Here is a 19,711-nt window from a genome sequence, read left to right as displayed (position 1 = left end):
CATCAAGAATCCCAATCAGACTGAATTCTGAAGTCATTATTGTCTTCTGAGATATACATTCTTTTCTGTTCCTTTTGAATCAATATGGCCATTTACATACTTCAGCTGTCTGTCCATATCCATCTTTTTCTGATACTCAACAACATCAAGCCAGGGCCCATGATTTATTTACACTTATCACACATTCTTAGTATAATGGCTGGAGAATAGTAATTAATAAATATTTATAGGATCACTTAATAAATGAATGAGCAACTGAATTTTATCAGGTTGAATCTCAATTCATCTAATGTTTAATTAAATTGAACTTTATTAAATTGATTTTTTTGTAGTTAAAAAATAGATGAAGAAAAAAATTCAACCTACAGAACAAATGCCAACTATAGATCTAATTTTTAACTCATTGAACTGAGGCAGATTTCAATATTGGTTAAAGTTATGATATTCAATTATCAGCTTCTTTTTTTCTCTTTCACTTAATCCCTCTCATATTTCTCCTTAATCCTATACTAGGACTACGTCTCATTAAGTTTTATCCTTTTGTTTACTGAATTATTCACTTGAAAAATATTTATTGAGCATTATTTTAACAGGGACTGTGCTAGGCTCTTAAGATAAAACTTTTCAGGAAACCAATGTGGTTTGTGTTCTAACAGTCTTTGACCTACTAGGAATCATTAATCAAATAATCATGATTATATATAAAATTGTAAAATGAAAAGTAAGGTTTCTTTAGAAAAATGCATAAAGAAGAACCAATCCGGGTACCTGTGTGGCTCAAGCAGTTGGGACTCCGACTCTTGGTTTCAGGTCAGGTCATGATCTCAGGGGGTCATGGGATGGCTCTGTACTGGGAGTGGATCCTGCTTGAGATTCTTTCCCCTCCTCCTTCTTCTCTGTTTCTTTGCCTACTCATTCGTACGCACACGTGTGTGTGCATGTGTGCCCTCTCTCTCAAATAAAATCTTTAAAGAAGCAGAAAAAAGAACAAAGAAGAGAACCATCAATCTACAATAGACAGGGTCAATTATATGAGTTCCCTGAAAAAGTGAATCAAGTTGAAAACTGGAAGATAAATTGAGTGAATTACATATAATACATAATGCAACAACACTTTTGTTTACAAAAATTGAGGCTACATACTGGCATTCCAAGCTTAGTCTGACACAATCTATCTAGCCTTTACATATTTAAATGTTTTATAATAGATCAAGATGGGAATAAGGTAAGTTTTGACAGTGAGCATATATATAAAGTAATGAGAAAGAAAATAGTGCATGTGAGAAACAGAAAAAGTCAGTGTACTTGCAAGATCTTTGATAAGACAAGAAATGTATTCAGGGACCAGCCTATCTGGAGTCTTGCAAGTCCTAGATAGTCTTAATCTTAAAAGTGATGGGAAGGTACTAAATGTTTTTTAGCAAGTAGATGTTTTACTCATATGTGCATTTTCATCATATCACCTGGCTGCAGTATATATGATATATGGGGGTAAGAAATTTAAGAATTCAGTAAAATGGTCTATATCAATAGTTACTATGAAAGATGATGTAGCATTCATCACAATGATGGTAGTGATGGTGATTGAGTTGAGAAGTATTTAGCATGTACACTTAAGAGAAGATAATGATGGATTATTTTGGATATTAAGAATGAAAAAGCAATCAGAAGTGACTAGAAAATTGTTTCTGGGAAGTTAAAGATCAGTTTTGGACATGCCAAATTTGAGTTTCCCTTGAGATACCTAATTGGAAAGTTGAATATCCTGTTGGGTAACCTTATCAGGAACTTAGCATTGAAGCCTGAGTTGGAGATACACAAATTTATCGATTTATATTTGTCTGTAAAAGCAGTGCATGGATGTTGTTGGCGAGTCATTATGAAAGAATGATATGTGGATAAGATTGTCCAAGCAACAGGTTGAAAAGTAAGAAGAGAGGACCTTTAGGAATTTAATACGTGGTGATAGGTCAGAGGAGGAGGAATATGAAAGAAAAATAAGTAAAAAATAATTCATAGATATATATGAAGGAACAGAGGTGACTGATGCCTTAGTAGCCAAGGGAAAACTAAGTTTTCAGAAGGTAGAGTGATCAACTATGTCAAATTTTGCTATGAGATCAAGTGAGAACTATTTAAGAGCTATTGAATGTGGCTTAAGTCATGTGCCTGCACAGAGAGAGCTTTCTTGATTTAAACAGTTTAGTAGGTTGGGTTATGGAGGTAATCGGTTATGAGAAAATAGGGACTTCAAGTGCAGATAACTCACGAGGAAATTTCATTGAAAGCAGAGAAGAGAGAAAAGATAAGGTGAAATTTCAAGAGATGTACAGAAAGGAAAAAAGAGTTTTTTGAAAGAATGAATCATGTTTAAAGATATGACTAATTCATAGACCAATTGATTGAATGACTAATCTTAAGCATAAGATTTTATTTAATGATCCAGATGAAAAGGGGAAAGAAGGGTTGAACAATAACATAAAATTTCTGACAACTCAAGAGAGAATATGGATGGAAGGACAAGTGAAGGAATTGGAAACAAATTCTTATTAACAAGATATGAAACAATAATACAATAATAAAAACACTGGTAAGTATAAAATGATAATTAGATAATGACGGTGATGATTATTATTGCTCTTGTTGAGTGCTTATTTATGTCTGTCACTATTTCAATCACTGAGTTCACTAGATTCAGATATAGGTAAGTTGAGGTTTTACAGAAAAATGTTGAAAGAATTTTTTCAGATGGTTTTATTATTCACTCTACAGTAAGAAGTAAAGTCATATGCTACTAGTGTCTAATGCAGACAGTGAGCTTAATTAAAAGAGGTTGCCAGAAATCTAAGGAGCACGAAAAGAGTGAACTAGTATGAAAATGAGAGATCAAGTGGAAAACAGAAATATAGTGGAATTTTCTGGTAATATTCTGGAACTGGTGAAGCTAGTGATCATGAATTTATAATAATATCAATGTTTTTAGTGATGTCACTGTCTCCAATATTATTCAGTCACTCAGACTTAATTAACTATCACTCAGCCAACATTCATTGATGCCTTTGGCACAATAGAGCAACATCAGACACTGCAGGGAATGCAAACATCAGTAAGCTCAGACTTTGGCTATTGCTTAGCCATGAATATTAAAATTCCATGTTTTGAGGCTCTGGCTCTAAATTTAGTGTAACTAATATTGGACTAATATACTAACAAAAAGCAATTAGAAAGTCTGGAAAAAAATAATAAAACGTAAACAACTCTTTAAAGGCCCTAGGAATTGAACAAAAGTGTGGAGATAGTACAGTTGACCCTCGAACAATATGCAAGTTGGGATACCAACTCCCCACACAGCTAAAAATCCACATATAACTTTTGACTACTCCAAAATCTAACTACTAATAGCCTACTGTTGATTGGAAGCCTTATAGATAATAGTCTATTAACACATATTTCCTATGTTATATACATTCATATGTTATATATATATATTCATACTATATTCTTATAATATATATTCATACTATATTCTTATAATAAAGTAAGCTATAGAAAATAAAATGTTATTAACAAAATCACAAGGAATGAAAAATACATTTATAATACAATACTGTATTTATCAAAGAAAATTCACAAGTAAATATATCTGTGCATTTCAAGCTTGTGTTGTTTAAAGGTCAATTCTATAGGCAATTCAAGCTTGCTGAAGAGTAAATGCATAGGGTGAGAGCTATGTTAATTTGGTTTTTCTCCTGATAGTTCTCTTCAGATCACATAGCAAAGAGTTCTTCGAACTCAAACAGGAGTTTATAGTTTTAGTGATGTAAGTGGTCAAAGTATAGAGTTCAGGGCCACAAGAGGAGCTGGAAGTTGAGGGATGAAATACCAGGAAGGATAGAGCTACAGGACTTCCCTCAAATATTGGAAGATTCCTGAATTGTGTCTAGAGAGAAAAATCCAAGGACCACAGCAGAAGCTAGACAAGATTTCAGTTGATCATCAGGGAGGAGTTTGTTTGGAACTTGAATATTGCCAACTTGGAGTGGCTTGGAAAAAAAAAATCCTAGGGCTTCAACTGATATTCAAAAAGTGTCAACTCGGGGCACCTAGATGGCTCAGTTGGTTAAGCATCTGCCTTTTGCTTAAGTCAGGATCCCAGGATCCTGGAATCAAGCCCCACATTAGGCTCCCTGCTCAGCAGATAGTCTGCTTCTCTGTCTCCTCCTCTGCTCTTCTCTCCTTTCCCCCAACCTGTTTGTGTTCTATCTCTGTCTCTCTCAAATAAATAAATCTTTTTTTTAAAAGTGTCCTCTCTTAAGAGTAGATACTCTATTAAAGGACTAAGGATTTACTTAAAGATTATGGGTAAAACTTAATTTATCTTGCAAATTGTTTTTTAAAAAGTCTCTACAAGTTCATGGTAATGAGCCAATAACTTAAGTACCTGTCAAAACAAAAGTCACTATTTTCAGGGAAAGATAAAATTCTCTACAATGTATCATCTGCATCCACCATACAATAAAATATCAGAAAAGATAGAGAAAACCAAATACCACAATAAGAGAAAAAGCAATCAACACACATACACAAATTAAGATAATTCAGGTAGACAAGGATTTAAAGAAGCTATTATTTTTTAAAGTTTAAAATGTAAAGAAAAAGGTCTCAAGACCAGTAAACACATTGAGAATTTCACCAAAAACCTGAAGATTTTTTTTTTAAATTACAAGTCTGTTTCTGGTATTAATAGGATAATATCTAAAATGGAAAACTCACTGGATGAGATTCATAGAAGATTAGCGACAACAGAAGAAATGTTCAATAAACTTGAAGACAAATAAATAAAATTATTCAATCTAAAGAGAAGAAAAAAATAGAAACAAAGAGAACAGAACCTCAGTGACCTTTAGGGCAACATTAAATGAAATAACTTATGTAGCACTGTAATCTGAAAAAGACACATATTGTTGAACGAAGAAAATATATTCTAAAAAATAATGGCTGATTTCTAGTTTCTAGTTCTACATGCAATGAGCTTGGAAGTTGCCAGTCTGTTTTAACAATGAGTAAGAAAGCAAACATACTGAAAAATTAGCAACTCTTTTTAGATTTATAGAGAGAGGACACAGAGCAAACCAGTGCTCTAAGCTTGGAGAGACAGGAAAGTAAAGAAAGTTGTAGTGAGCTGAGACTCACTACTGGAATCCACTGTGGGAAGCAATCTTGGGGTAGAAAAACCATAAATATAACTAATGAATTGCTGGAGTCTCAGAGTATACAATTCTGAGAGTTAAAACCACCTGGGGGAAGTCTCCACAATATTGTGAGATTGACCTCCAGGAGCTTGACCAGGTTCCTACAGTATATACAGGAGAACCCCTCGCCCCCCATGCCGCCACCATGATTCCAGCAAGAAGAGAAAAGCAACCATTTTTAAATATTTCAGAGCACTCTGTTCTTAACAAGGCCTGCTCTCAGTAGAAACTAAGTAACTGGAACCTAATGTCCTTGAGTCTGATTTGAGCCTAATTAACCCAGGGGGGATAGAAATCCCCATCTTCAGACCACTAAAGCCATTCTGTCTCACCTAAAGAGTAAGGAAAAACAGAGAAACACACTCCAGAAGAATAAGCTCACTGAAAGATGGAAACCTAATCATAGGTCTACAGAATACTTCCTCTACCCACCATACTTCAATACCACATTACTAAAGGCCTATTGATAACAACTCCTTTCACCCGGTAAATTATGTCTGGCTATGAAAAAAAAAATTACAAGGCATTCCAATGGTCAAAAAATACAATCTGAGGAGAAAGAGCAAGCATCAGAACCAGACATGGCAGGGATGCTGGTATCAGAATGTAAGGGGAAAAAAAACTAGAATTAATATCCTAATGTCTCTAATAGATAAAAATAGACCACATGCAAGAACAGAAGGGTAAGAGAGAGAAATTCTGAGAAAGAATAAAAATATGCTGATCAACAATACTGTAATAGAAATAACAGTGCCTTTTATGGCTTATTATCATATTGGACATGGATGAGGAAAGAGTCTCTGAGCTAGAGGATGCATCAATAGAATCCTCAGAAAACAGAAAATGAAGGGAACAAAAATCTAAAAAGGAAAAGAATATCCAAGGACAATGGGACAAACTTAACAAACATAATGAGCATATGAGAAAGAGAAGAAAAAATGAAATTAAAAAAGAAAAATGGAGATATATAATATGTTCAAAGATAGTTAAAGTTAATATTTTCAAGGTGTCAATTATTTCCAATTATTTCCAATTTTTACTAAAATGTAAAATGCAGAACTATAAAACTCCTAGAAGATAACATGTGAGAAAACCTAAATGTCCTTGGCTATGGTGATGACCTTTATATATAACACCAAAGATTTGATTCATGAAAAAAATAACTGATACACTGAACATCATCAAAATTAAGATCTTCTGTTCTTTAAATCAATGTCAAGAGACTGAGAAGACAAACCATTGACTGTGAGAAAATATTTGCAAAAGACAAAACTGATAAAGGGTTGTAATCCAAAATCAAGAGGAAAATAAATAATTCAATTAAAAAAGTAAGCCAAAGACCTTAATGGACATCTCATCAAAAAATATATACAGATGGTAAATGAGTATCTGAAAAGATGGTCCACATCATTCATCATCAAGGAAATGCAAATTAATACAAGAGTGAAATACCACTACACACCAATGAGAATGGTCAAAGTACAGAAAACTGACAACAACAAATGCTGATGAGAATGTGGAGCAACAAGATCTGTCATTCATGCTTGTGGGAATGCAAAATGGTACAGCCACTTTGGAAGATCATTTGGCAGTTTCTTATAAAACTAAACATATTCTTACCACACGATGTAGCAATCACACTCAGTATTTACCCAAAGGATTTGAAAATATGTTCACACAAAAACTTGCAAAGAGATGTTTATAGCAGCTTTGTTGATAATTGTCAAAATTTGGAAACAACTAAGATGTCCTTCAGTAGGTGAGTGGATAAATAAACTGTGGTATATTCAGAAAATGGAATATTATTCAGTGCTAAAAAGAATGAGCCAAGAACATGGAAAAACCTGAAATGTGTATTACTATGTGAAAGAAGCCAATGTGAAAAACAAAACAAAACAAACCTCCATACTGCATGACTCCAGTTATATGACATTTTGGAAAAGACAAAACTATAAAGGCAGTAAAAAGACCAGTGGTTGGCATGGCCAGGGTCTGGGTAGAAGGATGAATACAGCAAAGTGTATTCAGGACAAATGTTCAGGACAGTGAAAATACTCTGTGCGATACATACGAGTAAACAGATATCATTATGATTTGTCCACACGCATAGAATTACAACACCAATAGTGAACCTTAAGGTTCAATTATATGCTTTCTATAAGAAACCAACTTTATATAACAGAATAAATATTGGTTATAAGTTATGACATAGAAAAAATAAACTATATACCATGAAAACAAGAATCAAAAGAATTCTACAGTGTCTCTATTAAATAAGACAAAGTAGATTTCAGGACAAATAGTATTACCAGGGCTAAAGATATAAGAATAAAGCAGTAAATTCATCAAGAAGACATAATAAACTAAATGTGCATGCATCTAATAGATAATTAGAGCTTTAAAATACATAATGCATTACTGGTAAAACCAAATGGGAAAATAGAATTGCAATCAGATTGCTGGAAAATTTGAAACTTCTTACTTGGTAATTTATGGAAAAAGCAGAAATAAAATAAGCATTCTAAAAATCTGAAAAAAAAAAAACACCAACTTAAATCGATCTTAATGACCTTCACAGAATATTCCATTCAAAAACAGTGGCATAATAGCACTGTTCTCAAAAATACATGGAGCATTCATCAAGACAGCCTATAAGAGAGGCCATAATATAATTCTGAATAAATTTTAAAGATTTGAAATTATATAGATTATGTTCTTTGGATACTAAAAAATTAAATTAGGAATAAAAACTGGCAAAAAACCAAGAATATTAACATATCTTGGAACTTAAACTACATACTTATAAATAACGTGGATAGAAAAATGACAAGGAGAGTAAAATTACTTTTAGTTAAATGAAAAAACATCAAAATACGTAGAATATTGCTAAAGTATATCTTTCAAGAAACTTTCTCCTTTTTTAAAGATTCTTATTTATATATTTGACAGAGAGACAGAGCACATGCAGGGGAAGTAGCAGGCAGAGAGAGAGAGAGAGGGAGAAGCAGGCTCCTTGCTGAGCAGAGGGCCTGACATGGGACCTCAACCCAGGACCCTGGGATTATGACTGAGCCAGAGGCAGATGTGTAATGGACTGAGCCACCCAGGTACCCTCTTTCAAGAAACTTTCTAGCATTTACTTTAGAAAGGAACAAAGTTTCAAATAAATGACCTAAGCACTTATTTTAAGAAATAGAAAATGAAAAAAAATTAAAATCAAATTAATCAAAATGAAAGAAATAATAAGCATAAAAGAATAAGTCAGTGAAGTATAATCAGAAAAAGAATAAAGACTCACTAAAGATAAATATGGTTTTTAGAATAGATTGATAAAATTGATAGACCTCTAGGCATACTGAAGAAAAATAAAAGACAAACATATGAGAGTGTCAGGAATAAAAGTAGGTACACTGTTACCATACTGTAGATTTCAAAAAGTTAATGAGAAATTATTGAAAATAACATATGTCACAAACTCCACAATTTAGACAAAGCAAACAAATTCCTTAAAAGACATAAACTCCCAACATTTAGCCCAGATAACAGAAAAATTGAATAACACTACAAGTGGAGATATTGCATATGTAGCTAAAAGCCTTTCTATAATATTAATAGTCTTCTGACTTTACTAATTATTTCTAACAAACTCATAAGAAATAATATCAATTCTATATGAATTCTTTCAGAAAATAGAAAGGGAATAATCCCCAAGAATTAAGAATAAACAGATGCAATGAAACGTCGGGACACCTGCACCCCGATGTTTCTAGCAGCAATGGCCACAATAGCCAAACTGTGGAAGGAGCCTCGGTGTCCATCGAAAGATGAATGGATAAAGAAGATGTGGTTTATGTATACAATGGAATATTACTCAGCCATTAGAAACGACAAATACCCACCATTTGCTTCAACGTGGATGGAACTGGAGGGTATTATGCTGAGTGAAGTAAGTCAATCGGAGAAGGACAAACAGTGTATGTTCTCATTCATTTGGGGAATATAAATAATAGTGAAAGGGAATATAAAGGAAGGGAAAAGAAATGTTGGGAAATATCAGGAAGGGAGACAGAACATAAAGACTCCTAACTCGGGGAAACGAACTAGGGGTGGTGGAAGGGGAGGAGGGCGGGTGTTGGAGGGGAATGGGTGACGGGCACTGAGGCGGACACTTGACGGGATGAGCACTGGGTGTTTTTCTGTATGTTGGTAAATTGAACACCAATAAAAATTAATTTAAAAAAAAAGAATTAAGAATAAAGCTAGCAAATTATTTACAAACTTAAAGTTACATAATTGTGCTGAGATAAATTAAAGTCATAAGTAAATAGAGTGATTGTGTTCAAGGAATGAAATATTTAAAATTGTTAAAATGTCATTCAACTCCATATTGTCCTATCAATTCAACACAATTCCAGTAAATATCCCAACAGATCAAATTATTGATGACCTTATTCTGAAATTCTTATGGAAAAATAAGACAACTAGGATAGCTAATACACTTCTGACAAAGGAGAACAGGACAACCAATTTACCATGCCTATTTCTAAACTAGCTATTAAGGAACAATAATCAAGACAGCTTATATTGGCTCAAAGATATGAGAGCAGATAAATATGAAATAGACTCATGCATATAGGGTCAACTGTGTAGGGTTTTTACATTATTTTTGACAAATAGGCAAGGATAAGAAAAAAATAGAAAATAACTGAAGACAGGTTAAGAAGATCCAACATATGCATAATAGAAGGATGAGAAGATTCCCTAGAGCAAGAAACAAGGGGAGTTCAAAGTTGGAGGGAAAAAAATCCTTTGGACATCTAGGCAAAAAGAGGAAGTTATTCATAAGAAAGAAAAAGTAAATAACATTCAGACTTCTCAGCAGCAACATTTTATGCCAAAAATAGATGGAATTAATGCATTTAAGATGGTCAAGGGGAGGGGGGGATGAACCAAGGATTGTTATAACCAGCAAAACCTATTTTAAGTAAAAAAGGATCAAAGAGGGATCCCTGGGTGGCGCAGCGGTTTGGTGCCTGCCTTTGGCCCAGGGCGCGATCCTGGAGACCCGGGATCGAATCCCACGTCAGGCTCCCGGTGCATGGAGCCTGCTTCTCTCCCTCTGCCTATGTCTCTGCCTCTCTCTCTCTCTCTCTGTGACTGTAATAAAATAAATAAAAATTTAAAAAAAAAAAGGATCAAAGAATTATCAACATGAGATAACGACTATTTTCTCAGTGATCTCTTCCAAAGGAATCTACAAGTAACCTTGAGACAACAAAGTGACAGAGAGGCATAGATCTAATAATAGATTATAAATATCAAATATATACTTACTTATAAAAAACTAAAACTGAATGAAAATAAGGGCTGCTATACCAGAGCACCACCAACTGGGTGGCTTAAACAAAACAAAACAAACAAAAAAAAATGTCACATTTCTGGAGACTAAAGTCTAAAACCAAAGTATTAGCAGGGTAGGTTTCTTTTGATTGCTGTGAAAGAGATTCATTCTATTCCGTGCCTCTCTGTCTTTGTTTCTGCTACCCTCAGGCATTCACTAACTTGCAGATGAGATTTTTTTGTCTATACCTTCACATCATCTTCTTTCTTTATGAGTCTATGTGTCTAAATTTTTTTAAAGTACACAGTCATATTAGATGAAAGCCTAACCAATGACCTCATCTTAACTTCATCATCTGCAAAGATCTATTTCCAAATAAAGTCACATTCACAATTATTGGAAATCTACTTTAAAATCTTTTGGGAGATACGATTTAACCCATTACACAAGATAAAGCAAATGATCATGGGAATAATCATGGGAAACTTTAATGCTATTATACTTTTAACCTAGAAAATGATCATTCTCAGTATGGTAAAAAGTAGACAGATCAAATATAGACATTAAATAAAATTTATTGTCCCAAATATTTATCTGCTTAATCTCAACTCTGTGTGCATGCATGCACACACATGCACTCTTTTTTTTTCACTGAAAAGACCTAGAAAAGCAGGAATCCAGGCTCCAAGTTTACACAGCATATTTAGCATGTAACATTTACTGCCTAAAGCATATGTACATCTGCAAATGAGCCAGTTATAAAACAAAATTTAAGAGTAAGCATTGTGGTTCAAATGAGTGCAGAAGACTCTCTAATAGTTGCCATCTGTCTTTATTTTTCAAACTCATTTGATCGGGCTCCTTAGCTTTATAGTACTTTTCTCATTTAGCACTTACATCAGGCCTATTTAAATACTTTAATTCAGTAAAGTCTGAAGAGAGATTTAAATGAATGCATAGCTCAATATGAGGGACAGAAGAGAAAACATTCAGGGATTGAAGCATACATTGCACTGAGCTATGGTAGAGCACTCTCAAGTTTGGATCTACCTTATTTAAAAGTTTTCTCCCCACCTGATATTTGAAATAACAGAAAATATGGGAAAAGTAATAACAATTTAACTTTCAAAAGGTGAATGTAAATTAGATTTGCAAAATATTGCAAATTTTCTTTTTCTTTACAGAGTAACCCTTTAGAATAAATGGGTATAAACTTTGAGCCCTGGTGAGTCAATATAAGTAGCCTGAAGAAAATGTCTGACCTTGGGTGCATCTATACACAGTTTGATGATTAAATTGTTTGTTATGATAGTCTATGCCACAATTGACCAGTAATATGTACAAAAATTCATGAATAACAAAATAGCAAAACATTTTAATCAGCTGCCATGAGATATGAAAATGGTGCTAGAATATAGTGCTTTATTGCAATGATGAATGTGAAAAGTTATTTTTACATGTTAAAGATATAATAATAGCAAATGTTGCTCACCAAACACTGAGTTGGCCCACCAAACCATGCTTCAATAAAGGACCTGAAGAAAACACTTTGAGAAATTTATTCAAGGTGGTAATACAATATTTTAATCTTAACTAATGCTAATTTGGTAGCTCCGATTATGTTTTACGAGATAGAAACTTTAATTACTGATTACTGATTATTATAGTCTTTTCTTATGTCTGAATCTTCATTGCAATTCTTTTGTACTTTTCCTTTTGTATACTTAATATTTCCCCTTAAATATACTTATGCATTAATTTTATGATTATATTAATATCTAACAGTTATTGAACACTCATTATATAATAGTCCTTCTTTTAAATGATTTACATATATTCTTAAATAGTCTCCAAAACAAGTCTCTGAAATGGGTGCTATTTTATTGACGCTTTAGGTTGACAATACTGAGGATCAAAAATATAATTTGCTGAAGCTCACACAAACTCAGGCCATGTGATGTGATCCTTTTAAAAGCAGAACTAGATTTTCAACAATCATTTAATACCTTATATTATTTGGAACACTTCCTGGTCCCAAAACTCTTCCTTCAAGATCATGACCCATAAAATATGCTAGGTGAGCTGATTCTTGACAGATAAGTAGATATTTTCCAGGTTGACAGAGTGGAAAAGACTTTCCAGACAGAAATAATCAGAGTCTAAGCAGGTGAAAACAAAATTGCCTTATTCCACTGATGTAAATGCTTAATATATACATGTCTATTATGCATGAAATCTTTGATACAGAATAGTATCAAAATAATTTTATATGAATTTATGTTCATTGTCTACTAAGGAAAGAGGAAAATTATAACCTCCTTCAGTTTATGAACATAGTATGTTGCATTTAGACAACAGTTGATTTGGGATAGAGCCACAATTACATTAAGATTTTAATGATTATAGTCATTGTATACTGTGACAGCTGATTACCTAGAAGGGGCTTAGACCTAGCAGAACTCTTGAAGGCATCAAATTAATTCAATCACATTATTATAAGACCTTCACCCTTCTGTTGCTCCATTCCCAAATTAACAGTAGATTATTATAAGATCTGTCATTCGTGGTTGGATTGCTACAAATGCATAGGCCAGGATTCTTGTTGGTGATGAAAGAAATGATAATCTAAATTATAGGAAACTCATTGATTTTAGCATTATGCTAAAATGAGTCTAGATGATTATAGTGGGTAAAAGGCCAAAACTAATTGCTGTTGATCAAATTGTCTACTTCTACTACTAGGACTAATTAGCATGGTGATCGATATTAATGATGGCTTTATCATTTAAAATAACTTACTTCTGGTTTTTAGGGCTAATTAGTGTTAATATGTTTGATGCAGTTACCAATTATTGGTGTCAAATAAATTTCTGACCATTATTAGGGACACTGGAAAATTAGAAAGCCATTGCTTGAGCAGAGAAAAAGTAAGGAAAGAATTCTGCATAAGTTCCAAATATGAGTCATAGTCATATGATGTCAAAATACTTTGAGAGGAATTGAAAATATTGACAATTGATTCATCATAAATATCCTATATATACTCTATACTAATATGCAATAAATATAACATTATCATCCTAACAACAGATTGAATAAAGAGTACCTTTTAGTGTTCATCTAATAGACAAAATAATAGTTTAACTCAAAATATCTGATAATATCTAGATTGATTGATAATGTAATTAAGAAAGTCATTAAAACATGATGGTTTCCAATATTTTCAAGTATTTTCAAATAGAAATATAATACCCCAAGGTACTTTAAAGTAATTTGGAGAATTATTGTTTCTTTTTCTGAGTAGTCAAACACATATACATATTTATTGCTCATATTCCAAACTGTTTGGCATGTCTGAGCTTACAAGCCATCCAATGAAGAACAATAAAATAAATTTGTTTTATGAGGCTTGTGATTAAGCCTTAAAACTTAGTCAAATTTTTCTATAGATATAATATGATGGAAATTATTAAAGAATCCCCAAACTAACCATTCTAACAAGAATCATTGAATAACATTAATACATTATTTTTTCTTCATTAAATACTGTGTTGTAGGAATTGAAATTCCTGGCATTAAGCAGCAATTGCCCCACTAGCACCTGGAAATATCTGAAGAAAAGATTTAGAATAAATGTTCTTCAAATATGAAGGGCACGTGTAAAAGCTAGGAGTGATGACAAGTATTTCAGGAATTAAGAAAAATTTAAAGCACTGGTTTGAGAGCAGCATAAACTTATATGTGATTAAATCAAATTTGATTTTATGTGTATAAAATTTTCTTTCATATGATAACTTTATTAGTGTTTGGAGGATTTTTATGGACATGTTTTTAAAATGTAACATGATGTTCAAATAGCTTATACCACTTTAACTCATATTTTAACAGATACATTTGCCTCAATGAAGTAATGAAATGGACATCCCATTTGGTCTTACTTTACAAAATGACACCCTAGCAGATTAAAGGAGTTAATATTGCTTCTTACTACTGAAATTTGGGCCTAAAACTTCTTAAATTGGGGCCAACAGTGAGAGTAAAATCGGGAGATAGGGGAAAATCCTACTGTCCCTTTTGTATATTATTCTTGTTCTTCAACTCACCCATCACCCTGTGAACACTTTCAGATGTCTTGTGTCCTTTTGGTTTTTCCTTCCCCCAAATCCATACTAAAACCTGCCTTCCAAAATGAATCTGATATTAGTGATTTAAAGCAATGTCTGTGTGAGGACACGCTGGGAACATTGCAGAAAGATTTAGGTATACTGCTGGAATCTATCCAAATAACCTAAAAAAACCTCTCTATATGTTTCTGCATTAAACTTCAGTAGAAAAGTAAGTCCTAAAAAAAAAAAAAAAGAAAGAAAAAGAAAGAAAAGTAAGTCCTTATGTTTCCTTCTAAGGAATATTTGCATTTTAATACTGCATTATGCCTGCTGAATGAAGAATTTCTCCCTTTATAAAAAGAAACATAAATCATTGATCAAAGTACTCCAGGATTTGTTTCCTGTTGCCCATAAAATCAGACCAAAGTTGAGTCTCTTGACTTGTGCATTTATTTGTAAAGTCCAAGTTATTTCTTCAATCTGTAAGGTAAGTATGAAAGACCTTTTCTTCTTTCACCAAATGTAAAGAGAAGGGCTGACACATTCTCATCTCCTAACCATATTCCATCAAAGAGTTTTCAAGACAAACATTTGTTTACTTAAACTGTAGTAGTTATAATACTGATACTTAGGCAGTGGAGGAATTTTGCTTCACAAAAGGAATATTTGGTCCAACTCTGGTGATTTACATATTATTAATTAGGAACCTGGCTGTCATAGAAAAGACATAGCTTTATTAGTCTACTTCATAGGACAGTGTGGTCAGAGCCACAAAAAAATCTTTACCCAGCTTTTATAGCAAATACATATTTTGTTTACTTCATTATTATTTGAAGGATTGTTCTGAGGCCTTGGATTTTTCACATTTACTATTCCTACCTGACTCACATAATGGTTATCTCTGCTTCAATGCACCTGAGGGTTTTTTGTGTTTTTTGTTTGTTTGTTTGTTTGTTTTTTCTTTAGGATAAATAGCTTTATTGAGTAATGCCTGGTTGGCTCAGATAGTAGAGCATGCAGCTCTTCATTTCAACGTTGTGAGTCCGAGCCCCACATTGGGTTTAGAGATTACTTAACATCTTTAAAACAATAGTTTTATTGAGGGAAACATTGTAGGTTTACTTAATTTAAAAAATTAAGGCAAAATCATAGAAAGTTTTCATTGGATTTTTGAGTAGCTTATGAAGCTCATATTATGAAAGGTTATAAAGTTTCTTTTCTCTGAGCACTGACTATTCCACCTTCAAACATTTTCTTGTGCTTTCTCATTTTACAGGAATCTTTATAATAAACCACTGTCATCTGAGATAATACAAGCCTTCTTCTCCCCTCTCTCACTATCCTCTCATCCTTTTGCCATCTGACTAAGCTAAATTCAATAATATGATGCTCCCTTCATACTTATTTCTCCTACTTCCAAAGTCATGACCAGAAAATTCTAAGTATTCATAAATCTGGGCCATATAATTTGGGGGTCAGTGTACAGTTATGCTTCCTTGGATATGTCAATGACATTGAACATTCTGCAACTTTCTGAGACTTTTACATTCATTTCTTAGAATCATAGAAACTTAAGGTTAAACAACTTGAGCCAGGACCCTCTTATCATATCCCTAATATGGTCCTCCAGCTTTGGCTTGGGTACCTCTAGTACTGGGAAAGCTCTTTCTTTTTTAAAAAATACTTTAAATATATTTTATTTATTCATGAGAGACACACAGAGACAGAGGCAGAGACAGAGGCAGAGGGAGAAACAGGCTCCCTGTGGGGAGCGTGATGTGGAACTCGATCCCAGGACTCTGGGATCACCACCTGAGCCAAAGGCAGACGTTCAACCACTGAGCTACCCAGGTGCCCTGACACCTCTCTTAAAGAGAGAATTTGTTAAGAATTTTTTTCCTTCACCAGTTCTAGGCACTTTAAAAATAAAATAAATCCATTCCTTCTTTGGAATAGAGACTCAAGAGTTTAAATTTTTTTATTATTTTTATCAAAAAATTATCTTAAGTATTTTATCCAACACAAATGTCTACAGTTCTCTTACCACTTTTACTTGGCAACATGTATACACTGACTTATATTTATGGTATCATTTTTTTTCTATTCAGAAGCTCTTTTTGTCTGTTACTATTATTATTAATTGTGGTGTTTGATCTCTCCTTTCTATAAGAGAAAGAAAGTCAATATTTACTGAGTTCCAATGATGTACCGAGTGCTGTGTTCAAGTGCTTTATATATTCCATTTCACCATTTCACTCTTTTTTTTATATGGGAAGCAGAGTGGTTTATTAAGCAATAGGTTACATTGCATAGTAAAATGCATAGTCTTAATGGTTCAGCTTGATGATTTTTTTCAGCCTTGTAATCACTAGCCAGATATAAATATGGGATATTTCCAGCCAACTTGCAAGTTTATGTAGTGCCCCTTCCCAATCAAAACCCACCATTCTTTCTCAAAGGTAACCATTACCATGATACCTATTATCATAGTAAGTTTTACCAAGAATCACATAAAATGGACCCTTTAATGTCCACTTTTTGTTGTTGTTCTACATTTTATCTCAAAGATTTATCCAACATTTCATTTTATAGTATTATAAGTATTATCCTCATTTTACAAATGAAGATACTCAGACTAATGGAGGAGTCATTTGTCCAAACTGGTCAGAACTTGATCCTTGAACACCTAGACCTAAAATCCAGGATATTTTCCCTAAACTATGATGCCTCATGGGTTCTCTGAGGATTCTTTTATGTGAATACTTCCCATTTCAAAGTCTAATCCACCATCCTTCTCTTACATGATGCCTGGGACCAGTATTGTGGGTGTGTACATATCACTCAGTTCTGTAGCATCATCACACAGGATACAGTGATCCAGGTGCTTAGTTTTCTTCTCCAACACTTTTATTTCACTCCTTGTTCTTCTTGCTTGCATTGTTTCTAAGGAAAAGTTGGATGTGATTTTTATCTTTGTTACTCTATAGATAAGGTGTTTATTTCTGTCTTTTTTAAGAATTTTTAATTTTTGATTGTCTAATTTGAACATGACCTCAGGCCTTTAGCAATGTATTGGTAAGCTCTATGTGCTGCATGGTGAGGAAACATTCTTTAGTTCCATAAAATTATGTATCAGTCTTCTACTGAGCCCATTTCTTCTGGTCTGTGTGTTCACAACCATTTCTCCATTTTCCTCTCCACTCCTGGGTGGACAGGAAGGTTAGAATGGCTGGAGGTGCAGATTTCCCTTCTCCTATATCAGTTAGACTCTGATAATAACACAGCAGTTAGGCTCTGGAAAACTCATTTGTCCTGTGGACAGGCCTTATTAAGAACAAATTGCTCTGGCATATTTTCAAATGGTTCCTTTTCCCTTCCCTCCCCCAACCTCCCTCACCCTGCCAGAGGCAAGGGATTCTTCTCTGATATTTACCGTGGGAATTTGGTCCAGCTCCTAGAAATCAAACTCACAATATTGTGGGGTTCCCCATAACTGGACTCATCTGCATATCTCAACTATCAGACTTGCCTACAATGAACCTACAGCAATTCATCAATTATAGTTCAGGTTCTTCTACACTAGCATTGGCTCCCTGGGCAGTTTCTGCTTGTGAGTCTCTGTCCAGTAAGCTGTGACTCTTCTATTCACCAGCCTATCCAATCCTGGGGGCAACAGCTTGCCCTGTAACTTCTCCTCTCTTATAGATCCAAAGAGAGTTGATTTTTCATTCTGTCCAGCTTTTTACATGTTAGGAAGGAGTGGCAATTTCCAAGCTCCTTACATGGGAACCAGAAACCAGAAGTCAGTATTTAGGACTTAACCAGTGATGAGTATGTTTTTGGTCTTTCAAATCTTCCGCATAGCCACCCATTATGGATGAGTATATCTCATTTCAGTTTTAACTTCTGACTCTAGGAAATCCACTAGGATTTTCACTGAATACTCGTAGACTCTTTATTCAGATATTCTATAATCAAGAATATGGTCCTGCAGAGATTCTAATATCATGATTATGTAATTATTAGTGGTTGTGAACAACTGTTTGTAATCTGTACTTCAGAGGGATAGTTTGTCACCAGCTTCATTGCAGATTTTGTCACACATTGTTATTCTTATTTTTTATATGAGGATTTGGAGAGATTCAAGTGCCACCATAACTCTAGAATCGTCCAAATAAACACATTTTTGAAAGTAAGGGGGTGGTATTGAAGTTATTCTGTAACTACGCCATAGACTAATAGCTGCTTTAGTTAAACTGAAATGTGTGGACATTCAACCTATAGCCTAAAGATAAACAATAATTATTAGCTTGGCACTCAATGTCTTTAAAGACTTGGTCCCTATTTACTCCATTATATTGCCTTCACTCATTGACTTACACATACTCTACTCATTAGTCATAATGACCTACACATAGTTCCACAAATAAAAGTTTATTTTTTCTAAATTGCACCAAAGTAAGTAGAAGAAAAAAAGAAATATTTTGGTATGTATACCTATTACTGAGAGATCTTGGACAAGTCATCAGATGCTTAGGAAGGCTTCCTGTCACTTTTTCCCAGTTTTAGTGCTAATCTTAGAAATGAAACTTAAGTATTGGTGAAGGGCAAAAGGTGTTACAGTATTAATTATACGTCAGTAGCTTTTGGTAGGGGTTGACACCAGACCTCAGCCTCTGCAAATGGGAAAAGCGTATATTTCTTAGACCAAAAGCTGAGCACCTGAGTGACTCAGTTAGTTAAGCTCCTACCTTTAGCTCAAGTTATGATCCAGGGTCCTGAGATCAAGCCCCACATCAGGCTCCCTGCTCAGTGGAGCATCTGGTTCCTCCCTCTGCCCCATCCCTCCACTTGTGCTCTCTCTCTCTCTCTCTCTCTCTCTCTCTGTCTGTCTTTCTCACATTTAAAAAGATCTTCAGCAGGAGAAGAAGCTTATTTCTTATATCCTTAATTAATTGGCATGGGTAAGCTATATTTGTTACTCCTTATATTCAGGTGTTTGAAAGCAGAGG

At 33.9% G+C, this 19,711-nt stretch overlaps 1 long non-coding RNA gene across 1 annotated transcript in view; it reads right to left on the bottom strand.

Annotated features, from left to right (window-relative positions):
* Nucleotides 1-768: 768 nt before the first annotated feature.
* Nucleotides 769-19,711, bottom strand: part of LOC112927577 (uncharacterized) — a 525,080-nt gene continuing 506,137 nt past the window's right edge. The window contains exon 7 of the long non-coding RNA XR_003236562.2: nt 769-965. This is a non-coding gene — a long non-coding RNA (uncharacterized lncRNA). The remainder of the gene's footprint in view (nt 966-19,711) is intronic.

The sequence above is a fragment of the Vulpes vulpes genome, chromosome 12 (genome assembly GCF_048418805.1).
Source record: "Vulpes vulpes isolate BD-2025 chromosome 12, VulVul3, whole genome shotgun sequence".
NCBI lineage: Eukaryota > Metazoa > Chordata > Mammalia > Carnivora > Canidae > Vulpes > Vulpes vulpes.
Note: the sequence above shows the minus strand (reverse complement) of the source record. Positions and strands in the feature narration are given on the sequence as shown.